The following is a 27,277-nucleotide window of genomic DNA, read 5'->3' as shown; positions in this document are numbered from 1 at the left end:
TTAAAAATAAGACTGATTCCGGAGAATGAAAGAGACAACCTTGTGGAATACTTGACACGGGAGTTTGTGGACTGTTGGGACCTCCAGGAAGACGAATTCAAAATTACGACTGCCTTTAGATTGGGCAAAAAGCAAAACAGAAAGACCCCGAGAGACTGTTTGATCACACTCAGATCCAAGGAGGAAAGAGACAAAATATTGGGACTACACTTTGAAAAGGCCTTGCAAATTGGAAACTCAGCTGTACAGATCTTCAAAGACATCCCAAAATACATTCTGGACTTAAGAAACTTCTATAAGGACTTAGCCCTTTTATTAAAGAAAAACTCTATCCGCTTCAGGTGGGAATTCCCACAAGGGCTGTCATTTGATTACAAGGCAAACAAGGTGAAAATAAAGACAATTCAAGATAAAGACAAATTTTTGGCAAGATACCAGGAGGATCTACAGAAGGGGACTGTGGACGCACTTGCAGAACAGAGGAGAGCGTTGGACATCCTGAATCTCTCGTTTGGACAAAAACCACCACCATCAGAAGAAGAGCAACAACTGGGAGCTGTTGGAGGAGCCTCAGAAAAATAGAAAGATGGCTCTGCAATTCCTTAGTTGGAATTGTAATGGGCTCAATGGGCCTTTGAAGAGAAGACAAGTATTTCATGTATTAAATAGAGAACAACTGGACTTGATATGCTTACAAGAAACTCATATAACTAGAGCCCACAGGAGATTACTTACAAACAAAAGGCTAGGACAAGAATTTATTTCATCAGACAAAGTCAAGAAGAGAGGAGTTGTAATATATGTGAAAGAGAAATGGGCTCCAAAAATGATATTCAAAGATGAACAAGGGAGATATCTGGCTGTGGAAATACAAGTACAAGGAGAAAAATTTCTAGTTGTCGGAATTTATGCACCAAATGAAGGCAAATCCGACTTCTTTAAGAGACTTCATGAAACGTTGATGGATTATTTGGATTACAATATGATAATCATGGGAGACATGAATGGCGTGGTCTCCACCAATATGGACAAGGCACAAAGACTAACAGTCACCAAAGAAGGGAGACTCCCTAAGACTTTTTTCGAAATGACTGAAAACATGGACTTGATAGACATTTGGAGAACAAGGAACCCTCTAGAGAGAGAGGGAACCTTTTTCTCCCAAGCAATGATGACCTGGACCAGAATCGATCAAATCTGGGTTACTAGTGGAATGGCTCCAAAGATTAAGAAAGTGGAAATCTGCCCAAAAACTTGCTCCGACCATAACGCCGTGAAGATGGAGATGAAACTCACAATAACTGGTCAATTTAGATGGAGAATGAATGACACCCTCTTTTGTGATAAGGAGATTCTCACGAAGGCCCAAAAGACTCTAAAAGACTATTTTGAAATAAATTTGAGGACCGACGTGGAGAAAAGAGTGATCTGGGATGCAAGCAAAGCGGTCATGAGAGGATTTTTGATTCAACAAAATTCAATAAAGAGGAAAAAACAAAATGAGAAAAAAGAGAAGATTTTGGAAATGATAAAGGAAGGAGAGAGGAAATTAAGAACAAAACCAAAGTCTCAAGACATTTTAAGAGAGATTAAGCTATATCAAACACAATACATGGAATTGATGAACCAAGAGATTGAATGGAAGATAAAGCAAATGAAGCAAAAGACCTTTGAATCAGCAAATAAATGTGGTAAACTTTTGGCATGGCAACTGAAGAAAAGGCAGAAACTAAATACAGTTACAAGCCTTGAGGTGGATGGAAAGAATATATCTAAACCCAATGAAATCAGAAATTGCTTTTTAAGTTATTTCAAAAAACTCTACACTCAAGGCCCGCAAAATGAAGAAGATATAGATAAATTCCTTGGAAAATATGGATTACAAAATATCTCTCATCAAAGCAAGATGGACTTGAACCAGAGAATCTCAGAACAAGAGATAGAGGCTGCCATTCAGAATATGCAACTGGGCAAATCTCCGGGACCAGATGGACTGACTTCCAGATACTACAAATCGCTGAAGGAATGGTTGACTCAACCACTAAGAGAAGTTTGCAATGAGATCCTTGAGGGAAAAAGGGCGCCTGAATCGTGGAAAGAGGCATATATTTCACTCATACCAAAGTCAGAGACTGAAAAGACTCAACTCAAGAACTACCGCCCAATATCACTCCTTAATGTGGATTACAAAATTTTTGCAGACATTTTGGCAAAAAGATTTAAAAGAGTTTTGATGGAGAAGATTCATAAGGACCAAGCAGGCTTTCTCCCTAAAAGACACCTGGCAGACAATGTAAGGAATGTAATAGACATTCTGGAAAAGCTAGAGGTGAATATAAACACTAAAGCAGTATTGATTTTTGTGGATGCGGAGAAAGCCTTTGACAATATTTCTTGGAGTTTTATGAAGAAGAATCTTCATGGGATGGGGGTAGGCCGGGGTTTTGAGAATGGTATGGCTGCAATATATTCTGAACAAAAAGCTAAACTGATTGTAAACAATGTTGTGACTGAGGAACTTAAGATAGAAAAAGGAACACGACAGGGGTGCCCGATTTCCCCATTACTTTTTATTTCAGTTCTGGAGGTGTTGCTGAACATGATAAGAAATGACCAGCAGGTCAAAGGTGTGCAGGTCGGAGCTAAACATTATAAGTTAAGAGCGTTCGCAGATGACCTAGTATTGACTTTGCAAGAGCCAAACACTAGTACGAAAAAGGTTTTAGAAATAATACAACAGTTTGGCCAGGTAGCTGGATTTAAGTTGAACAAGCAAAAAACCAAAGTTTTAGGGAAAAACTTAACAGATATGGAAAAGGAGAAATTTCAAGAGGAAACAGGTTTGACTGTGGTAAAGAAGGTGAAATATCTAGGGGTTTACTTAACATCTAAGAATGTGAATTTGTATAAGGACAACTATGAAAAATGTTGGTCAGAAATTAAAAAAGATCTAGAAATATGGTCAAATTTGAAATTGTCAATGTTAGGCCGAATTGCAGTAATCAAAATGAATGTATTGCCTAGAATGTTATTTTTGTTTCAGACCTTGCAGATTCTTGACAAGATGGAATGTTTTAAGAGGTGGCACAAAGACATTTCGAAATTTGTCTGGCAGGGCAAAAAGCCCCGAATTAAATTTAAGATATTGACAGATGCTAAAGAAAGAGGGGGTTTTGCCCTGCCGGACCTAAAATTGTACTATGAGGCAGCAGCTTTTTGCTGGCTGAAAGAATGGATGCTCCTCGAGAACACGGACATCTTGGATCTGGAAGGTTTTAATAATGCTTTTGGTTGGCATGCATATCTTTGGTATGATAAAGTTAACAGCGCCTTTAAAAATCACATTGTTAGGAAAGCATTGTTTAATGTTTGGATAAGATACAAAGATCTATTGGAAAACAAAACCCCTAGATGGGTCTCACCAGTGGAGGCTAAAGCAGTGAAGAAACTCAATATGGAGGTCGGATGGCCGAAGTATTGGGAAATTTTAGAACAGGATGGAGATAAGTTCAAACTACAAAGTCAGGAGAAATTGAAGCATAAAGTAGAAAATTGGTTCCAATATCGTCAAATAATGGAATTTTTTAAACAGGACAGGAAAATCGGTTTCCAGGTGGAAAAATCAAAATTAGAAACCGAACTGTTAGAACCCAATACTAAGAATTTATCTAGAATGTACAACTTGTTGTTGAAATGGAACACACAGGATGAAACAGTTAAATCGGCTATGATTAAGTGGGCTCAGGATGTTGGACATAACATTATGTCAGCTGACTGGGAATGGTTATGGAACACCGGTATAAAATTTACGGCATGTAATGCCTTAAAGGAAAACATTATGAAAATGGTATACAGGTGGTACATGACCCCAGTCAAGCTAGCAAAAATCTATCACTTGCCCGATAACAAATGTTGGAAGTGTAAAGAGACTGAAGGTACCTTTTATCACCTTTGGTGGACATGCCCGAAGATTAAGGCCTTCTGGGAAACGATCTATAATGAAATGAAAAAGGTACTTAAATGTACCTTTTCTAAAAAACCAGAGGCCTTTCTCTTGGGCATTGTCGGCCAACTGGTGACAAAGAAAGATAGAGCTTTTTTCATGTATGCTAGGTCGTTAGGCTTCCAGGAATGTGAGTTTGTATAAATAGTCAACTCACTCCTGTGTTTGCCCCCCCTTTTTCCCCCTTTCCCCTTTCTTTTGGGGTGTGTTTGCTGAAATGTGTGGTTCTTCACCAGGGTTTTTTGTTTTGTGTAAATAAACCTTTTATTTGAGTTCCAAACCGCTTGCTCCAAGATTCCTTTATTGAAAAGATGCTGACTCTCCAGCCCTTCTTGAGCCGCTGTGCGAAATGCTCTGCTGTAATGGGACATTGTGGCATCGGAAGCGCACTGGACATTTGCTAACCATTAAACTAATTAAAGTTTAATGGGACAATTTAGGGTGAATTTATTCAAAAAATACATGTGTTTGCCTGTAGCTTTTACTGTTATATAGATTTTTGGATGGCATTTTCACAAATGTATCTATTTTATGCACACTTTCCGCCATTGCACTTCATTGTCCCATGCATTGTATGGTTGGGCAATTGTACTGCAATATTTGGATGCAAATTTCAAAATAGAATTGTATTTTGGTTTGCATATTGGTTGGAGACATGTAAATTGGGTAGTTTCTCATTAAATGCAAACAATATCAGTTCCCCCCACCCCTATCCCTATTTCTGAGAATTGGGTGCAATGGCTGCAGCTGAAGGTAGCTGCAGTGCAACAACATCTAGATTACCATAAGCCTACGCACCCAATTTATTTGGAACAACTAACGTATTGCAAAATTGGGAGCTGGCTTTCAAGACTGAGGGAATTGAAAAAGTAAAATTGCCTCTCTTAATTTTTTTAGGATCTTACACTATTTGTTTATTTATTTAGTTCACAAAATGTATACGCTGCTTAATAACGAAACAAGATTCAAAACAATTAGCAGAAGATAAATCAATAAAACCATGAAAAATTCAAAACCACACTTTAAAAAACATAAATGTTAAAATACTAAAACACATTAGAATTGCCTCAACTTTCTAAGCAATGTTTTTAGCAGGTGCTGAAAAGAGTGCACTGAAGTCACCTACTTGATCGCAAGAAGAATGATGTTCCAAAGTGCAGGCGATGCCACACTAATCGATAATGTTCTTGGCAAGTGTGGTATTGTGTGGTAATTGGTAGTAGTGCCAAATCTGACATTTGAAGCACTTGGGTGGGCCCTTGTGGGGTAAGGTGATCTTGTGGGTAAACTGGCCCCAAGTTGTTAAGGGCTTTATATGCTAGGGTTGCCATATTTTTTTAAAAAAATGCAAGTGAAGTGCAGGAGGATGTCCTGTTGCTAGTGTTGAAGTAAGACTCAACTGCCAGTGGGCCTCAACCAACAAAATGTCTCCTGCTTAGTTCCCAGAGTTCTAATTTATACAAATAAACTATACAATTAGATCAGGCTCCCTGCTGTAGATGTTTGCCCTTTTTGTGGAGACAGATGAGGAGGTAATTATGGATGGACGGATGTGTCAATTTCTCTCTGTTTCTCATTTTTTCCATTTTTAGTTCTCCACTTTCCCACACCAGTTTAAAAAAGGTCCTCATGAAAATTCACCCACATTTTCTAGTGGTGATTTCTCCTGGTATGCACATTTTTGCGTGTAATTTTGCCTAATGTACACATTTTTGCAAAGCTATGTTTTGTAGTATACTGCTTTTTTGAGTGGTTTCTCCCGCCCCCCCCCCACTAAAATGTGCATATTTATTCATACTGCACCTCATTATATGATGTTTCTACACATTACTTTGCTGAAGAAGTGCATTGAGAAATTTAGAGAAGTGAGAATTTTGAAGGGTGACAACTTCTGGGTTTGTGTGTTGTTTTGGAAAATGCAAATTAGGTAAACTCAGGTTTAGAGGCAAACTATATTCTCCATCCCAAATGGTGATTGGGGAAGAGCTAGTGTGCTCAATACCCTGTGTCTTGATTTAAGCCAGAAGATGAAAATCAAGGAGAGTTCTCCAGTTCCAAGGAATGGAAATATTTTCATAAACATTCCTCTGAGAATCTGCATCCAAGAGGAAATTAATTAGGAAGATGATGGTGATCATGGTTTCTACTGAACCACAAAATTGCCCCAGCACTTTTTCTCCTCCTTTTCCCCCTAGCATTAGCTCTTTATGTTTGGTATCTCCTAATTAATTGTGTAACAAATGAGTAGCTGTATGCCTTCAACAATGTCCAGAGAGCTGTGCTTTATTTCATTGTAGATCAAAAATAACTGCCCCTTATCAATAACTGTGTTTGCCAGATTATTCAGAACACTGTTCTGCTTCCTGTGAATTCATTTCCTTCCCTTTCCCCTGATTACTTATTTCAGTTTGATTATTGTACCAAAATTATTTAATTGTTAGTTACACTGCAACCAGCAGATGGGTTACCTCTATCATTCATAGTCACTCTGCCTTTTCACATTGTCCATTTTGGGGGATGATGAAAAATTCAGGCAGAGGAACAGCCCTTCAAGTGCTGCAAACCTCATTATCATCACACAATACCCCTTCTAACATTTCTGAAGTGTCAGTTATCCATGCTGCATCTCCCGTCCAAGTTTCCTATTAGGTCTTTGAGTTTTTCTCATTCTGTGCATGTTTCCTTCCTATATGTTAAACTTGAAGCCTTGCTTAGCCTAGCGGACCTTCTCTGGGTGAAAAGGGAAATAACATTTTTTTAAAAAAAGCTGTAGTAGGTTTCTTAATTTATGGCACCAGCAGTTTCTTTCAGCATTTTTGCAATTTGTGTGAAAAATGCACATTCCATTAAGTCAAACACTGGGTCAGCCATGCATCTTGCCCTCCTACCACTCTTCCTCCTCCTCAGTTGCAAGGACAAGTGGGTGCTACCACTTATTAGCAGGTGACCTACCTTTCCAAAGGTTTTGAAGGATCCATGTAGGCAGGGGAACCTCAAGCACAGGGGCTGAGTATGTCTCTCCAGAGATAATTTATGGTTTTCTGCTGACTGTTGTGTGGATCTGCTTAGAAGAAGAAGAAGAGTTTGGATTAGATATCCCGCTTTATCACTACCCGAAGGAGTCTCAAAGCAGCTAACAATCTCCTTTCCCTTCCTCCCCCACAACAAACAGTCTGTGGGGTGAGTGGTGCTGAGAGACTTCAAAGAAGCGTGAATAGCCCAAGGTCACCCAGCAGCTGCATGTGGAGGAGTGGAGACGCGAACCCGGTTCTCCAGATTACGAATCTACCGCTCTTAACCACTATACCACACTGGCTCTCTACTTCTTCTACTTACAGTAGAAAGATGTCATATCCACTGCTCTGCTCACTTCCTCTGCCTCACCTACTACTGGGATGTGGCCCCCAGAAGATTCTCCATGAGGGAATGTGACCCTTTTTGGGGGGGGGGAAGGTTCCTCATCCCTGCTTTAGATCTTTGCCCTTCACTGTTTTTTTAAAATTATTATTCAAAAGTATTGCAAGCCCCTGCTGAAATCCCCTCTGCCACACAGCTATTAAAAGTGTCAGAGCTCTGCCTTCTTTTACATCAGACCACCCTCATCTGAACACTTGAGAGAGGTATCAGTGATATTATGGGTATTAGCTTCCCATCTGAAGAGCTGGTAAAATCCCCCCCCCCAATTTATCTATTTCTGGAGGGGTGGAATGTACATTTGCATTAAACAGGATGACCCTTGTCTTCTACCATTAGGCAGAATGAGACAGCTGCCCTGGGTGGCAGATGCTGATGGGCAGGCGGCAACAGTGAGGTGCTGAAGGACAAATCTGTGTGGGCCATGTGGTCTGCTCTGTGCCTACTTAAGCTATCCTGCTTCTCTCATTTTCAATGGAGAAGTATGGTTTACTGTCAGTGATGAAATAAGATTCAGCTTCCAGTCCAGTTGGCATCTGTATGTGGAATAAGGGGAGAGGCCTTTGCTTCAGGTAGCAAACTGTATTGAGCCAGCTCTAGCCTTATTACTTCTCCTGCTATTCATGTTGAAGGTGGTGGCAGAAGGAACAGCTGCAATGCACTCCTCCAAATGAGTACTGTAGTTGGAGCAGGTTGCAGTGGGGCAAGGGCAAGCAAAGTGTGTGAGAGAGAGGGAGAGGGAGAGGGAGAGGGGAAGAGGGAGAGGGAGAGGGAGAAGGTGAGGGAGAGGGAGAGGGAGAGAGAGACAGAGAGAGATTCAATGCTTGTAACTGGTTTGGCCCTCTAGGCAATATAGCTGCTGACCAAGGTTTGAGGGTCACATTGCAGACAATTCAGACTTCCAGATATGCAAAAGACCAAATCGAAAGTTTGGGCTTAGATGCTCAGTCTCCCAGCCATTCACATTCAGCAGACTGGCAATTTATAAATATTTAAGGTGCACATTTTTAGGCTAGTTGAACTTCATGGCTACACATTTACAGCCTGTGAAAAATCAATATCTTAACATTTGCATTTCAAATGTGTGAGATCTGAGAATTACTGGGCTGGCACCCCTGACCTTTACGTTGGGCCAGGAAAGTAGCTAAGCATGTTTAGGCCTATCTTAGGACGGTGGTGGTGATTTGTGTGTAAAACTTGCATTGAAAGTAGCAAAGGCTTCTTTTCTAACCTTCCCCATTCCTCTAAAATCTGACACAAACTATTATGAACCCATGAATCTGCCTTCATGTAGGAATGGGAAAGCTGTGGCTTTCTATATGTTCTTGAACCAGAACTCCCAAGAGCCTCCACTTTGGCCATACTCCCTAAGGCTGATGGGAGTTGGAGTCCAATAACAGGTGGAGTGTCAAAGGTTCTCCACCCATGAGCTAGAACACTGTCTACTGTGACAGAGTCCTGTGTCTGCTTTCTCTCCAGGGTCTCAAGCACACGTCCTACTTCTTGAACTGGACATTCAAATTATTGGGCCATGAAAAGCATATGCCTTATGAGTGAGCTGCAGCTCATCCCAGAATACTGCTGGGATTAATTTTCATTGTGTTATCAAATGCTTCATTATGGCATTTGAAGGTGTTTCTAGTCGCTTTCTCCAAAATGACTTCTGAGTGGTGGCTTCTGAAGTCGATGCGTAAGTCAGCTGTCAGTAATGGCTTTCTTTTTCTTTTCTTTTTCAGTATCAGAGTGTATTTAATCTCACAATGGAGCTGGTTATACTTGCACAGTAGCTGTAATTCAAGTGCATTAAGAAGCATTTATTCTGTGTATAAGCAATTACGTTGGGATGGAAGGAATGCTAATAGATTCTAGTGAGCATGTGAAGCTAGCTTTGGAAAGAATGGGGCTCCTGTAATAGGGTATGTTGAATTTTTGGCATTACCTGAATTTTTCAGAAGGAAAAATTAAAATTCTTTGGTTTTCTGAAAGCAGATAAGTGCCTCTTCATCAAATGTGGGCTTACCAAGCTAAATGTTATCCAATCATGAAAAATAATAGCAGATTTGAATTCCTCATTTCCAAAAACCTATTTTTAAGACCCCTTACTGAAGAAATTTGCAAAAAAGAAAAGAAAAAAGGTTTTGTCGCCTAAAATGACCATCCTACTCATGTAGGTTTAATAACTGTGTAGAAGAGGACATTTCAATAGGTATAACTTAACAACCTGCTGAAATCCTCTCAAATAGGCAAAGCTACTGAAGGTGCAAATGTAGGAGATCTGTTCACTTCTGCATCTGGGGATCTCTCATGAAGCTGCCTTGGTGTCACAATCTTTCCTAACCAGGACCCTGAGGAGACTTCCTTTCTCTTTGAAGAAAAGATGAGGGCCTGTTGCCCATAAAACTGTGGACAACAAAGAACCTGCTGTAGCCCTAAAACAGCCCAAGGTACCTAGACTTACTCTTATCTTGTCTGTGGTCATCCCTCCACCTAAATCCCAAACTTTTCCTCACTTGCTGATTCTCCCACCTAATCACCTCTATCTCAAGAATGGAGGCCACAGTGGAGCCTATAGAAGGCCGAGAACTGGCATAAGAGTGTTTATTTCTTTTCTAGGATGTTTTATGGGCAGGAGTCTCCTTGGGAGGAAGGATCTCCTCAGGAGGAGGGAGAAGCCCAGAGACAATCAATCTGTGAACAATGACCTAGGGGATTATTTATTAAATTTGTATACCACTCTTCATCAGTACCAGATCTTAGGGTGGTTCACAACATAAGAATACAAGATGAAAAATACAAAATACATAATAAACACAAGAACAACAAAAACAAATAACGCTTCCCCTCAAGCCTGGGGATTCAGATCAACTGAGATTCAAGGGTTTCACAGATCATGAGAGGGCCCCCCCCCCCAGTTGTGGGTCCCCAAATGTGGACCTCCCTCCCCAGAGTAACTGTCTCTTTTCATCTCTCATCAGTTGCTGAAGATGGATGTCTTTACCCAGGCCTTTGAGAGCTACAAAACTGATTTTGATATTCTTGAAATGCATTTTCTGGAGTGATATTTATGGGTGGGATTGCTGTTTAGTGCTGCTTTAATTGCTTAGTGTTTTATATACTGTAATCCACCCTGGGACATTCTAATGAAGGGTGGGTAAGAAATATAATAGGAAGTAAAAACATTACATGCTACAGATTTTGTAAACATTTTATTATTGATTCTCTATAGTTTTATAATGTATTGTGACCTGCCCTGAGATCATTCTGACAATGAAGGGCAATGTATAAATTCTGAAATAAATTGAATAAACAAATACAAAGGGATCCATGCATCCTTAAAGAGTTATTCTTCATCAACTCCATTTCAGTGTCCTGTTCAACAAAGCTGTAACAATTTGGTCCTCAATAAACTGCCATCTTCTACGGCAAGAGATTTATGGACATATGTATATATTTTTTGGCAAAATGAATATATAAATATTCATTTAATTAAAATGAATGAGGTAAAACTGATTCACAAAACAGTTCCTTGTAATGAAATTTCAGGCTGTGTAGTGCAGTTTGATTGATGACTTACGGCCAGAAAAGTAGTAATTTAATCCACCTTTCTTTTCATTAATTCATTATATCCATGAGATTCATTAGTGGGCCCATTAAATGAAGTACCAAAAAAGAAAGAAAGGAAAAACAACCATCAGCTGAAGTATTTTAACCTGTTCTTCTTAGGAAAACGGCAAATAAGGAATGTTTATTGCTCAATACTGAAATGGTAGGGCAAGGGATCTTAGTCACCTGCAGATATTCAAAAGAACATATGAGGGCTCAAACTAGATAGGGTGCATGCAAGCACATGTGTAAGCCCCACCCTCAGTGTCCCCCTGTATACCAGCCCTGCCCTTTCTTCCCCTGTCCTTTGCATTTTGAGTGTGAAAGAAAATTACAGTTGTACCTTGGAAGTCGAACAAAATCCATTCCAGAAGTCCGTTCATCTTCCAAAACATTCAAAAACCAAATTGCAGCTTCTGATTGGCTGCAGGAAGCTCTTGCAGCCAATCAGAAGCTGTGGAAGCCCCATCAGATGTTCGGGTTCCAAAAGAAAGAACGTTTGCAAACCGGAACAATCACTTCCAAATATGCAGCATTTGTGAGCCAAAACGTCTGAGTTCCAGAGTGTTCAGGATCCAACTGTATTACCATGTTCAAATTAATCTTCCATCAGATCTCCATGCTCACAGGTCAAGACAGGGGGGAACAGAGCCAATGTAGGTTTTCTCACATCCCTTACATACTTGTATGACCTTCCGAATGTTTTAAGAACGTTCTTATTGGTACAACATTGTGGAAACCATAGAACAGATTTTTACTATTTGGGGCACCCAATTTACCAAATATGCTCAAGTGCCTGTGGGCAAATATTAAATACTGAAATGAAATATCATTGGGTGCCTAATATAGATATTCATTCCATACTGACACCATGCATTTAAAGCACTATTGTACCACTGAAAGAGTCATGGCTTCCCCAAAAGTATTGTGGAAACTGTAGCTTGTTAAGGGTGCTGCGTGTAATTAGGAGCCCCACAATTTCTCTCACATTTTCCGGAGTGGTTTAACTATCCATTCCTCTTGCCAGTAAACTCTTGAAATTGATGGAGTGAACTCATGGTGGTTTTGTGTTACTATTTGTATTATTCATCTCTTGGATAAGGACCCACCACACTTTTGTTTTGGCACAGAGATGTGCAGATTGATCAAACCTGAATGGAAGGACACGCTGTCTTCAGTTGGGTTGAAGGCATATGAGAGCAACAGGGTGGGAAATATGCCAAAGCGAGTTGGGACAAGAACACAGCCCTGTTTCACACCACTCTTTACGGGAAAGGTGTCTGATCAGCCATCATACTGGATGGTGCCACACAGGTTCTCGCAGAAGGACACAATAATTTTGCAAAGCTTAGGTGGGCATCCTATCTTGTTGAGCAGTGTGAATAATCCTTTTTTTTTCTTAGAAGTTCAAAGACCTTTGTCAGGTCTATGAAGGCAGTGTACAGAGGGCATCTTTGCTCAGCATTTCTCCTACAGCTGGTGCACTGAGAAAATGATGTTGACTGTTGACCTCTGATCGCTAAAGCTGCATTTATGACTCAGGACAGTCCCTGTCAATGGTGATCTGTTGGGAACTACACGGGTTTGTTTTTCTAGAGGGTCACAATGCTGGAATCACACAAGTGTTGTGGCACGGATCCTTGTTCCCAACAATGCAAGGGGAGGCCATGGAGGCCTTAATGCCTTCCACATGTGCTGCGTCAGTAGGATTTCAACATCGCATGGCAGGACAGAGTCTAAAATAAAGATGTGTTCTCCCATGCCCACATTTTCAGCATGTTCACACTTCTATCTTAGCAACGTCTATGCTGGCTTGGTCATGTGCACAGAATGGAAGATGGCAGGATTCCCAAGGACATGATATACGGGGAGCGGGCTTCAGGCACCAGGCTCAATGGCAGACCAACTCTGTGTTACAAAGAGGTCTGCAAATGATGGCTGGCAATATCCCTTTCAGAAGACCGCAGTGCCTGGAGACAGGTAGTCATGTCATGCATCCACAGCAGTGTCCAGAAGAACAATGTGCTGGGAGGGAGCACAGAGAGATGAAATGTCATTGTGCATCTACAGCAGCACATCTGGATGCCTTCATCTGCCCCAGCTGTAACAGAACATGTCTCTCTCCCATATCAGTCCCTACAGCCACAGCAGGTACACAGCTCGGACCATCGGCTATGGGGAGGACTGCAGGGCCTGCTCCCTTCCAGGGCCTTTTCCAACTGGCCCAGGGGGCGTGGTTCAGGCCCTTATTTGGAACAAACTTTTGGGGAAGTGTGGGAAGTGTTCTGCCATTGCTTCCCTGGTCCAAGTGGTTACTGTGTTTTAAAATGTCCTCAAACGGTGGCAATTTAAATTTTTATTTCTTTTTTCCCTTTTTCCCTTTGTTGGGGGTGGGAGGCATGGATATTTGGTTGGGGATTAATTTTAGTATAATTGTTCTGTTCTTGTTTTTTGTTGTTTTATTGCTTCTGTATAGTTTGTGTTTTGTTTTTAAGGGGCGGGATCAGGACTGCCTGGGAGTGGGGCCCCAGCCAACACAATTGCTGGGGCAAGTTGCACGGGGGGGGGGGGAGCACTGGGACATCCAATCTCAGTGATCATGGGCAGGAGGAGGAGTTACGCTTGGTAATGTCCATGTCATTACCAAGAAGGCAGGTTTAGGCGTTGCTTGAAGACTATCCCTGCCTCCGGGTCTGGCCTTGACCGGATGGATACTGGAATCAACAGGGGAAACCCACATGACCTGAAGGTGTTGCTGCGTAATGCCAGGTCAATTAGGAATAAAACCACTGCCATCCATGACCTGATTGTGGATGGAGGATATGACCTGGCATGTGTGACAGAGACCTGGTTGGAGGAAGCAGATGGGCCTGTCCTTGCCACTGCTTGCCCACCAGGTTTCTCTTATGCACAGCAACCCAGGTCATGTGGGGGGGGGGTTGCAGTGATTTTTAGGAAGTTATTAGTTTGCATCAGGCGTCCTACTGGGAAGATCCAGTTTTCTGAGTGCATGTTCTGGAAGTTGGGCAATAGGGGCAGTACAGGATTCCTTTTGGTGTACCGACCTCCCCGCTGCACCAAGGATTCCTTGTCCGAGCTGCTTCAGGTCATGGCAGATGTTCTCCTGGAGACACCTAGTTTGGTTGTCCTAGGGGATTTTAACATCCATGCTGACACGACCTTACAAGGGGCCGCTCGGGACTTCGTGGAAAGCATGGCCTCCATGGGGCTGTCCCTGAATAAGTTTGGCCCAACTCATAGTCATGGACATGCCTTAGACCTGGTGTTCACCTCTAGTGACGTGGGTGATCTGACACTAAGTAATAGTGAAACAAAAGAAGTGCCATGGTCAGATCACTTCCTGGTGCAACTGGACTTCTCTGCGACCCTTCCCCTCTGCAGGGAGGTGGGACCAATTCGGATGGTCCGCCCCCGCCACTTAATGGATCCAAATGGTTTCCAGAGAGTGGTAGGGGATGCTTTATCCCATGTTGATGGCCTTTCATCTGATTCCCTGGTGGCCCGCTGGAATGTGGAGTTAACCAGGGCTATCGACTGTCTGGCTCTGAAGCGCCCTCTCCGATTGCATGGAGCCCGGACAGCCCCACGGTTTTCTTTGGAGCTGAGGGCGATGAAACAATCGTTGAAACAGCTAGAGCGTCAGTGGCAGAAAACTCACTCCAAATCTGACTGGACACAGGTTACAGCTCAACGTTGAGCCTACCAAGTGGCGATAGTGATGGCGAAGAAGACTTTCTTCACCGCCTCTATTGCATCTGCAGAAAATAGTAGCAGGAGACTCTTTCAGGTGGTCTGCAATTTAATGGAACCACCTTTACCACCGGGGCCTTGTAAAGACCCCAAAATCTCCTGCAACAATTTTGCAAAGTTTTTTGCAGATAAAATCACTCATATTCGGAAGGAGCTAGACACCACCGTTGGAGCAGGGCTGGGGCAGGAGAGTGCTAGAGCCCTGTCTGGTCAAGTTGCATGGAATCAATTTCAATCCGTTACCCCCAAGGATGTGGACAGGCTGCTTGGACGCATGAAACCAACCACCTGTCTCCTTGATCCTTGCCCATCCTGGCTAATAAAAGCAAGCCAGGAAGGGCTGGGCGATGGGCTCTGCGGGGTGGTGAATGCTTCCCTCTGTGAGGGAACATTCCCAGATCCGCTGAAAGAGGCGGTCATTAAACCGCTTCTTAAAAAACCATCTTTAGACCTGGCCAGTATGGCAAACTATCGCCCAGTCTCAAATCTTCCATTATTGGGCAAGGTGATTGAGTGCGTGGTTACTGAACAACTCCAGGCACGCCTGGAGGATGCGGACCATTTGGATCCCTTCCAGTCGGGATTCAGGCCTCACCATGGGACTGAAACTGCCTTGGTCGCACTGGTTGATGATCTCCGGCGAGCTAGGGACAAAGGTGAGAGTTGTTTCCTAGTTCTGCTGGATCTCTCAGCGGCCTTTGATACCATCGACCATAACATCCTTCTGGACCGTCTAGAGCAGTGTTTCCCAACTGGTGTTCCGCGGCACACTAGTGTGCCGCCGGACGTTGCCTAGTGTGCCGTGGGAGGGAGTCGGGCGAGTCGGGCTAATCCTCCGACGAGCTCCACCTCCAGACCCATTGCTCAAATCCTTTAACCCAGGAGGGCGGGGAGGGGGGGGGAGAAAGAGAAAAAAGAAAGGGTGGAAAAAAAGAAGGGGAAGAGAAAATATTTTTTTAAAAAAAGGAAAGAGAGGAAAAAAAGCGAGGGATGGAGGAAGGGGAATAAACAGAAGGGGAGGACAATGAAGAGGGGCGGGGCTTGGCAGGCAGCAGATAACTGGGGAGGGGGGCGCGGCTGGCGGAGGCTCAAGGCAGGAAGGGAGGAGCTGCCTCGCGGAGAGTCTTGGGCTGCAGAGATTTCCCGTTCAGGAGCGCGGGAGGCCACGCCGTGGATGGGAATCTCCTCCTCCTCTTCCTCCTCCTCCTCCAGGAGAGAGGGTGGTCCGCCCCACCGAGTCGGGACTGCTCAAGCGTGGGAGCCTATAGTTGGAGCTCAGCTCCTTTTCTTGCCTTCCCCGCCCCCCCACGGAGCACATTTTCCTCGCCCCCCCAACCCCCGCATGTAGAATAGAAGCCCTCCAGCCTCCACGGTGCACAAACTCTCCCCTCTGCAACGAAGCGCTTTGTTGCATATCTTTGGTGAGGTTTTTAGGCAGTCTTGGTGCACCTTAAATCAGCGCTAATTGCGCCTGGACGCAGTATTTACTTCCGAGTAGGCCCCCTTCTCCCCCCCCCGGTAGCACCTGATGTTGCTATTCGTATCATCAGGTTTGTTTGTTGATAATTTAATTGTTTTAAAAGCATCATGCTAAAGAGCTCTCTCCCACCCCCAGACCCTTGGGCAAAACAGAAACACACACATACACAAACACAGAGATTGAGCCCTGCAGGTTTTATGAAATGAATGGATTCTGAATGCCTGTTTCAGTGGCTTGTCCGCCTTAGGCTGCTGGGCCAGACACCTGTTACACGGTGCAGTCCGTAAGCTGTGAGCGCTGCTACCTGCCGCCGAGACCACGTAACGACAGTCTTGAAAGACCTACATTGGCTCCCAGTACCTTTCCGAGCACAATTCAAAGTGTTGGTGCTGACCTTTAAAGCCCTAAGCAGTTTCGGTCTAGTATACCTGAAGTAGCGTCTCCGCCACCATCGTTCAGCCCAGACACTGAGATCCAGTGCCAAGGGCCTTCTGGCAATTCCCTCACTGTGAAAAGTGAGGTTACAGGGAACCAGGCAGAGGGCCTTCTCGGTAGTGGCGCCCGCCCTGTGGAATGCCCTCCCATCAGACATCAAAGAGATAACCATTACCTTCTATGCTGTTACTATTTTTTTATTTTTTTTTACATAAGTAAAAAGTGACCTTTCCCCATCTGGCATGGTGGTGTGCCTCGAGATTTTTTTCATGAAACAAGTGTGCCTTTGCCCAAAAAAGGTTGGGAAACACTGGTCTAGAGAGGCTGGGAGCTGGGGGCACTGTTATACAGTGGTTTCGCTCCTTCCTCCTGAGCTGTGTTCAGAAAGTGGTGGTGGGGGATGAGTGTTCAGACCCCTGGACCCTCACTTGTGGGGTGCCTCAGGGTTCCGTCCTCTCCTCCATGCTTTTTAACATCTATATGAAGCCGCTGAGAGAGATCATCAGGGGGTTTGGACTGGGTGTCCATCAATATGCAGATGATACCCAGCTCTACCTCTCTTTCAAATCAGAACCAGTGAAGGCGGTGAAGGTCCTGTGTGAGTGCCTGGAGGCTAATGGATTGAAGTTGAATCCTGACAAGACAGAAGTACTGTTTTTGGGGAACAGGGGGCGGGCTGGTGTGGAGGACTCCCTGGTCCTGAATAGGGTAACTGTGCCCCTGAAGGACCAGGTGCGCAGCCTGGGAGTCATTTTGGACTCACAGCTGTCCATGGAGGCGCAGGTCAATTCTGTATCCAGGGCAGCTGTCTACCAACTCCAGCCTGGTACGCAGGCTGAGACCCTACCTGCCCGCGGACTGTCTCGCCAGAGTGGTGCATGCTCTAGTTATCTCCCGCTTGGACTACTGCAATGCACTCTACGTGGGGCTACCTTTGAAGGTGACTCGGAAATTACAACTAATCCAGAATGCGGCAGCTAGACTGGTGACTGGGGGCGGCCACCGAGACCACATAACACCGGTCTTGAAAGACCTACATTGGCTCCCAGTACGTTTCCCAGCACAATTCAAAGTGCTGGTGTTGACCTTTAAAGCCCTAAACGGCCTTGGCCTAGTATACCTGAAGGAGCGTCTCCACCCTCATCGTTCTGCCCGGACGCTGAGGTCCAGCGCCAAGGGCCTTCTGGCGGTTCCCTCATTGTGAGAAACAAAGCTACAGGGAACCAGGCAGAGGGCCTTCTCGGTAGTGGCGCCCGCCCTGTGGAACGCCCTCCCATCAGATGTCAAAGCGATAAACAACTACCTGACATTCAGAAGACATCTTCAGGGAAGTTTTTAATGTGTGATATTTTAGTGTATTTTTGGTTTCTATGGAAGCCGCCCAGAGTGGCTGGGGAAACCAAGCCAGATGGGCGGGGTACAAATAATAAATTATTATTATTATTATTATTATTATTATTATTATTATTATTATTATCTTCCAACAGGTTGAGTTTGGCTCCAACCCCAAAGGTGAACTCCTGCATTGTCTCCTGAGACAGACAGGTGGCAACAAGTATTATTATTTGTTTTTTGTTTTCAAATTTTATTTGATTTTACTGACTTTATTTTTATTCTTCCCACCTTCATTTTCTCTGTTAAGTTTGCAAGCAATGACGAAAACAGCAACAGCAACAATTCTTTTTAAAAAATATCTGGAGGGTACTAAGGGGTGTAATCTAGGGTGTGTACAATGCAAAAATGTAATGAAGAGTTTGTTTTAGAACAATTTTACTTTAGTTCTGGTCATAAATTGTGAAGTGTGTGAAATAGCAAAACTGGCTTGATGTTCCAGGGGGTGGGGGTCTGTGTCTGCCTAAGGTAGTGGCTTGTTTCTCTCAAATACCCTTTGCATTACTTTATCAACTTCCAATCACCGTTGGGTGAGATTGCAACTCTTGTGTCTCTGCATGGCAGGTCAGATGAATGGTTCCCTCTGAAGCCCCTGACAATGAGACAAACAGGAATACATTGCAGTTGGAATGGCAAGGCCCCAGGAGCCAGAGTGTCATTGCTGTGACGGCCTCCAATGGCTGGAGACTTGGGAACTCTGGCTCTTTCTTGAACTGGGGTCACTTGACTGGCATGTCTGCCAGTCTCCTGGGTGGCCCTGAGCTGGCTTTCTGAAGCAGGATGAAAGTGTCAGCAGAATTTTTTAAAAGCACCCTGAATCACATTTCAAGGAAAGGAGGGTAGAGCATATCTTGCTTGAATGTGCTTTCTGTTTAATATTTCTGCAGTGATGACTTTGGGAGGATCTTTGTTTCCAGCAGGTAGGTGGTATTAAATGGCATAAGCACCACATGCCAAAGGAGGTATGAGCTCCCAGATGCTTCCTGCTCTTGGTTGTGACTTAAGCAAATCTGTGGCCAATTACTACATTAATGAAGAGTCATAGTTCAGTGGTATGGCAACTGCTTTGTGTACAGAAGATCTCAGGTTCATTCCTCAGCTTTCCCAGGTAAGGCTGGTATCAGTCAATGTTGACAATACTGAGTTGGGCCAAAGCTCTGACCTAGGTTCCTATATGAGCCTTTCCCAACACTTCATTTTACAAGGCATGCACCTTAGAAGCCATACACTGCACAAAATGGAATCAAATAACTTAAAGTAAATTGTAATTAATTCACACTCCCACACTGATTTAATGATGCTTTTCCAGCTGCTTTGCAACAATCATAATGAACTGAAATAAACTGCCATGAATTTAATTGAAAATAAAATGAATTTATAATTAGGCAATCCATGTCACACCCACAGCGACATTTACATGAATGGAGTTGCTCATCAAGATTTAATATCGCCCTTTAAGGTAGCGTTTATAATGTTGATCTGATGTTGGATGAGCGTTTCAAGCTGTCAGGGCAAAGGGAGCAGTGAAGGGTTATGTAGGAGGAACATTGTTTCTGATTTGCCTCAAGGGGTTGTGATGATCCTCAAATATTCCACAAGTGCTGTGGAAGTGCTCTGGTGGAGATTCCCAAGTGTTCTGGAAATGCCCCAGTGAAGATTCCCAAGCACTCACAAAGACAGAAGTGGCAGTTTTCCCAAGACTCGGCAGAATCTGTGTCTTTTAAAAAACTTTTAGTGATGCTGCCACTGCTGCTGTACCTCCACTGCATCTGATACCACAGCTATCACTGGTAGCAACAACACCAGCCATACCACTCCTTACAATACCATTACTGTGAGCCCGCTATCACACCCAATAACACTCTATGGGTTTGTGTGTGTGTGTGTTTAGTGTTAATGCCTCCACAGTTGCCACTGCCACAAAGTTCTGTATGTGGCTGCTGGGCCAAAAAAATAATGATTGGTTGGAATATTCTGACTCATGGGTCAGCAGTTCCCAGTCTCTGGTGTAAGGTGCAGGTATTGGGAAAGTCTTCCTTTGCAATTACATGAGGTTAACAAAAGATGAGTGTTTATTTGCAGAACAATGAAAACAAATTTTCAGTAAATTGAAGTCTGAGCTGAACACAATTAGAGCCAGAAATCAGTAAAACCGGTTTGCACCCAATTAATCTCCTCTACCGTCTCCCTCTTCTGGCAACTGGTCATCATCCTGACTGTCATTTTTGCTTACTTTAACATTCCATGCTTTATGTAGCCTCACCACACACCTGCTCCATACTGAAACCCCCCAAATGGTCCATGAGAGTACATGGTTCATTCCATCTGTAAAGGTTAGTTGCAATAAGCAAGACCTTGATCACAGCGCCACCTGCGTCCCTTCCATGTGCAGATATAACAGCCATCACATTGCCCATCTCCTGCTTCATAAAAGTCACCTAACATTGACTGGGGCTTCTATAAGGTTGATAAATGGTGGTGGGTGGTGGTGGATGCAGTTTTGGCCCCACTCTGCCAGCCTCTACTGGCAAACTGGAGCATCAGTGATGGCAGAGGCTTCATCACATCCCAAGATGTGAGAAATTACTATTAGCAGTCATCTTGTTCGGCGGCAGCAGGCTTGGGGGTTCCAAGACAGGGCATTCTGGGAGAGAGGCAGAGATGGAGCTAGACCTGCAGGGCTTCAGGTAAATATGATTCTGCTACTCTGATCATCTCCACCCCTTATTAGGATTGTTCAGCTCATCTAAATCACCAGCCTTGCAAAATACGAAAATCAATCATCTCAATGTGGGTTTGTATCAACCCTGCATACCACCTCTCTGCCTGCTCAGATGGAATGTTTGAGTCTGGATTGACTTCTTTTTCTTAGTTGTTGGTGTTTATTTGTTTAATAAAATTATATAAAAACCTTTGAGAAAATAAATCAGTGCATCAAGCAATTTTGCTGGAATTTACAGGAGACTCCCAAGGCATGATTGGCTGCTTCAAGATGAAACGTGTTTCCAGTATCCCATAGGTGGAAATCTGTCAACAGCTATTTACATCCTGAAACATTTCTAATATGATCTTCATACTATTTATGCTTCACATCAAGTGCCTAAGTAATTGGAACAGTCTGCAATAAAGCAATTGTCAGTTTGCTTTTTCCTCTTCCCACCTCAAAAGTGCAGACCCAACAAATGATAATGCAAGAATAGAAAAGACTGCGGATTAAATTACTTGCTTATATAAATAGTTAAAGTTAAAGCTCTTCCGAAACAACTCCTGCCTTTTACTTTGGGATTTTTGAATAGGCGAGTGTAGTTGGGGTTGTTTTTTTGTTTTTGTTTTTTGCTTTAAAAAGAATAACTCCCTTTCTTTTGAAATATTTAGCTACCAACACTTGGTTGTCTAGATCTGTCAGTCCCTAGTCTCAACTGCCAATCTGATTAATATCTGTATATGGAATATGGGGCACCATATTTCCCTTCACCTCAGACAACCAAATGTCTTCTACCAATATTGCCTGAGGCTAAGATTAAAATCCTCTTGTTTTCCTGGGAGCAAGACCATTTGGATGTACTCCTGAGCTAACACAAAAGAATCTGGATGAATGTTGTTTGCAGAATTGGCTCTTTCCTTTTTCTTCTTTACTTCTTTATCTTAATTGGTACCTATCTGTTTCATGAGTTGTTGCTGTTGTTTTAAATTGCTGATAAAAGTACCACTCCCAAGCAACCCATCATAGATTAATTTATCTCCCATCCCTTTACTATTGCTCTATATTTGCAAAACCCTGTGAGAAGCATTCAAAACTTCTTAAAATCACCTTAATTAAATATTTCACAGCAATACAGAAAAATCACTCTAGAAGTGCTGCTTTTATGTTGCATTACTGCTGAATGTTAACAACAATATATAAGCTTGATAGGGTTTCACAAGTTGCACTGAAGCACCTGCAGAATACTGTGGGAGTTGCCTGCAGGTATGGATGGTGCCAAGGGAAAGAAGAGGGTTGCACAGAAAGGACAAAACACACCCCTGGGGTTGGCAGATACCTTTGTGCCACTTGTTACATTTTTGAAACAGAAATAAGATGATATTTTACCATCAACGCTCCTGTCCTAAATATATTTTACTGTATCTTAAATAAGATATGTTTAATTTAATGGAGTTAGCTAGCAAATGTTGATTAGGACATATTGACTGACTGACTGAGGAGAAGAAGAAGAAGAAGAAGAAGAAGAAGAAGAAGAAGAAGAAGAAGAAGAAGAAGAAACTTTTCTACAGGGGCCTTGTGTTAGAGAGGTGATTCAAAGGTGAGCAATGAATGGGGGGGCATAAAAATTTAGGCAACTGCCTTAAACTGCTTCAGGTCTACTTAGCTTGGGTATGTCTTCATCAACTTACTGTCAGTGGCTTTCCAGGGTTTCTGACAGGACAAATTCTCAATTCTACATGAAGAATCCAGAGACTGAACATGAGAACTTCCATATGCAAAGCAGATGTTGTACTATGGAGCTATTACCTTTCCCCATCCCTGGGAGCAATTTTTGGAGCTCCATTTCCCTTCCACAAAGGAACCACTGAAGTGTGAGATTTCAAGGCTGATTAACATTCCCTCTGTTTTAAAACCAACTAGGTTTTGTCAACCAGTGGCAAAGAGGCCTGTTCACTTATTCACCACAGGGCATATGGGCAATAGATTACATCTCCAAAGCTTCAAAGTTGAAAGAAATCTGTAGTTTGCTGATAGCCCCACCAAGATGGTGGCTATTCTTTTTTTAAAACAAACAAACAACCCAAACCAATCCTATTGTAGCTTAAAAATACCCCTGATCCAAGCTGGAATGATGCTAACTTTCTCTTTACAAGGAATGGGTTTTAACACTTAAGGGATATCATCTGTTTATTTTTAAGATCAATATATAGCCACAATGGCACAGATAAAAGTGAGGTTGACGTTCCTTCCTGACTCCAGACAAAGGTTGCAAACCATGTCTCAGAAGGTACAAATTGCTAAAGTGTTGACTGTCTGAGCTCTTATTGCTTTTAGCACCTGTGGTAGTTAATCTCACCTTTTCCCCTCACACCTTGAGAACAGCAGGCTGGCCTGACCATACACATGGATGCACAATGAAATGGCTATTAGGATGGCTGCTAATATGATCCCCAGACAATACATTTGCCACTGATTTTTGCCTAAAGCCAGAGGCAGACCAAGACATTTTTCTGCCTGAGGCAAAACAAAAGAAAACACACACATAAAAATTATTGAAGGGCACCCCTCATGGGGGTAAAAATAAAATAAAATAAAAATGACAAACTACATAGTTAGGAAATTTGCTGTCCATTTAACGGCACCCTGAATTATGCCACCTGAGGCAATCCACCACAATGTGCCTAATGGAAGGATTAACCCTGTCCAAAATAAAATGTTGAGCTGAAACGGAACATATCTATTGAGAGGAAATATTACTGTTAAATATTTTAAATATGTATAAGGCCATCTCAACATAAAAAAAAGCTTCAAAGGTTGCACACAAATCTGAAACCAACGAAAAAATTAAGAGTGTTCTTTAAATAACTCTGGTTCTGATATTATATTCTCAAAGCTTCACTAAAAAAGAAGAAAAGATGGGATAATAGAAGATCCAATTCTCTTTCTATTTTCTTTTGCCTCAATCCTGCCACTGTTTCGAAAATAGTCTTATGGACAAAGTTCCAATTGCTACCAGAATCTGAACATGACAAAAAGTGAAAAACAAAAACCAACAAAAATAATGGAAAGTTGAATTAAGTAAACTAGTACATGCTACTTGAAGGGGTTGTGGATGCTGGCTGTTAATTCTTTGGTGTATTCAATGCGTACCCTGGAGTGGAGAACTCCAAGGGCCACATTGCCCTCTGAATAATCTTCCAAGGGCCACATGCCAGTGATGTGTATGGCCATAAGCAAAAGTAGATAAAGCAAACTAATGTAAACCTTTGTACAATAGGTTAGTTTTTGCACACACTCCTTTCCATCCTCCTTCCAGACAAGCAAGAGTTGATATAAGAGTTCAAGGACACATTCTAGCTAGGCAAAAACATTCAGGGCGTGAAGCAGGGCCAGGGAGGAGATAGGCCTGGGTGGAATTTTGAGGGCCAGACAGATGAACACTTTTGCTCCCCGCACCTGATCTAAGTTTCTCCACCTGGTCTACCCCAACAAAATTTGAATGCCAAAATCATTTGGGGAATGAATGCCCAATTAACTCCAATTACAGTAGTTTCCAGCCTTCCCATCTTTCTCTTGGTTGAAGTAAAAAAGACATATAATAAGATCTGCTCCATTTGTGCCACCAGTTGGACTGGTATTTGTGATTTGTGAATCAAAAAATGTTAGGCATTATGGATCTGTATAGTCATGGTGGCATTATATGCACTGGCTGCAAGGAAGGAAGGAAGGAAGGAAGGAAGGAAGGAAGGAAGGAAGGAAGGAAAAGGGAGACAAAAGTTGTTTTGGTGGCTTTAACAGAGGATTGAGCAAATTCCTGGAGGATAAGGCCACAACTGTCAGAGGCAGTATAGTTACTGGGAATCCTGTTTGACCACTTTGAGAACAGGGTGCTGGACTAGATTGGCCTTTGGCTTGATCCACGAAATTCTTCTTATTTTACTGCATTTCTTCTGGATAACAGGATAAGAACCCCTTCATGCACAGGAAATGAGTGCAAGGGCTTTTGGCCCTTTAGCTTAATGGAAATGAATGCTATGTCAACAATTTATTAATTATAATAATTAATATTAATAATATAGCATTCCTCTGAGAAAAGTTGGCATCTAGAGTGGACACCATAAGGCCCCTGCTTCAACAGTGGGGATACTGCCAATCCCTGGAGCCTCTGTGTCCTGCTCCTCCTCCTATTTGCTGCTGCTGCTGCTGCTTATATACTCACCTAAGAAAGCAATAAAGAAAGAGGTGAGCAATAACTTCCCTGCAGAGAGGTGTGAATTGGACCCAGAAGGAGAGGAAACTGACTAGGCAATGGTAGCAGTGGTGCTGATGAAGAGGAGGATGAAATATTAATAGAGGAGACTTACTGAGAACATCTTGTTGACTACACCCCCTCCCCCCCCAAGCAAACCCACCCTGGAACTGATTCTTGAACTAGTTGTGTGAATCTGAGCTGTGTTTTCTGTCCAGCACTTGGAAGAAAAAGAAGCAAATAAAATATGTCCTGGTGAGTCTGTTCAGTGCCTGGACAAGTGACTGCCTAGCAACCAAATGTCCACCATCTTGGGTTCCATGGTGGAGAATCATATGAAGTTAAGGTCAGGAAATAAATAAACACAATATTTTCATGCCATTTCATAACCCTTGAGTACAAGGCATAGAAACTGAAAACTGCTCAGTTCTAGGGCTGTCTGAGCAATAACAGCCTCTAAAAATTCACTGTCCTATTTATGAATTGCAACACTGAAGGAGAGTGGGTTTGAGGGTGGGCAGGAGAAATTTCTCAGAAATTTCTTTCTTTAGGAATTTCAGCTCAGCTTATTCTGTATGATCCTATTCTTAGTATATTCTGAAGGATGCAGGACAAAATAGGCTATGGGGGGAAGGAGTAGGGACTATGGACATTAATTCTGTCAGCAATATTCAAATATAAACACTGTTATTCCTGAAATTCTCCAAGTTATCCACATAATAATAATAATAATAATAATAATAATAATAATAATAATTTGGGGGAGGTATATTTTCTATTATTTTTGAGGAATCCCCCCCCAAAAAATTCCCATAAAAATCTTTTTCTGAAACATTTTGTCTTAGCCTTTGTAAATTTATCTATTTACTATTTATCTATTTATTATTATTATTATTATTAACACCCCACCAATCTGGCAGGGTTTCCCCAGCCACTCTGGAATCATCTTGTAGAGGTGGGTTATGTCTCCAGCCTTCTTGAATCAATTCCTAGCTGAAGTTATACAAAGCACTTACTATCTTCATAGTCACGAAGCTACTAAGGACATTTTGTTAAGAAGACTTTTCCTGAAGTGTGGCCTAGCCACTCTATGGATTACCAACCATGCAATTACAATTGTAGAATTTGTTTTTAGCTTCTCGCATCTGTATCTTTTTATCTTGTCTTATTTTATCTGATTGTGCAATGTTTCAGTAGCTTGTTACTGCAAAGCTGTTTATAAATCTGTAAAGTAAATAAAATTTAAAACAATAAAATAATGGGTGCTAGTCCCTTGCATTTCCAAGTCTTTGTAGAAGGCCAGACAGGTATCTTGGCTTAAGTTTTTGCTTTCTTTCAGCACTAACACAGAGATGAGTTGAATAGAGCAAAGGAAAGCTTTATCGTTATTTTTTAAGACTGATCTGTTCCCAGGGGCAGCCATTCTCTGCCACTTGACACATTTGACATGTCACTGGCAGAATAAAATCTTCAAACATGAAAAACCTGTCAGGGTCACTGCTCAAAAGTGTATGCAAGTTGGCGGGAGGAGGGAGAGTTCTCTTTTCTGTCTCAGGACAAAATTGAGAAGTAGTTATTTATTCTTTCCCCAGGTAGAAACATGATGTTATTTTGGCACATTGGTCAAACGCTTGAAAAATAATGGGAAGAGCTATGTATCCACTGGACCTATGGCCCTACAGTGAGAGTTGTACTCCAACAGGAGAGGGGTAGATTTATTTAATTGCCATTTTAATTCCATGAGGTGTGCTGCCCGGGGACAGTTTTTTTTAAGAGCAGACTACAAGTACTTCAAATAAATAAATAAGCATGCAACCCTCTGGACTATACATGGTGACAGCCCTTGAGGTATTTGCCATATCTCATCTTTGCCTCCTCTAATCCAGACAAAATATGATCAACTCCCTCAGTCAGTCCTCATAAGGGTTGTCTTCCAGGCCCTTTAACATCTTATTCACCTTCCTCTTCACATGTTCCAGCTTGTCAATATCCTTCTTAAATTGTGGTGCCCAGAACTGGACACAGTATTGCAGGTCGGATCTGACCAAGACAGAATAGAGCTGGACTATGACCTTATTGGGACACTATCCTTTGATAATTTAGAATCCATAATGCCCAACTGCAAATGACATAAAAGGTGCTTACACAGTTAAGCACTAAAAAACTTGAGGTTACACATTTCTATGGCTGCTGCTGCTTGAAGCAAATAATCTATGAACTAGCAGC

At 42.5% G+C, this 27,277-nt stretch overlaps 1 long non-coding RNA gene across 1 annotated transcript; it reads left to right on the top strand.

Moving 5' to 3' along the window:
• The first annotated feature begins 8,889 nt into the window (after positions 1-8,889).
• On the top strand, positions 8,890-18,958 carry LOC310698915. Its single transcript, XR_014521816.1, has 2 exons — positions 8,890-9,107; positions 18,663-18,958. It is a non-coding gene; the product is annotated as an uncharacterized lncRNA (long non-coding RNA).
• Positions 18,959-27,277: the final 8,319 nt, after the last annotated feature.

The sequence above is a fragment of the Podarcis liolepis genome, assembly GCF_965112155.1.
Source record: "Podarcis liolepis genome assembly, chromosome: Z".
Taxonomy (NCBI): Eukaryota; Metazoa; Chordata; class Lepidosauria; order Squamata; family Lacertidae; genus Podarcis; species Podarcis liolepis.
Note: the sequence above shows the minus strand (reverse complement) of the source record. Positions and strands in the feature narration are given on the sequence as shown.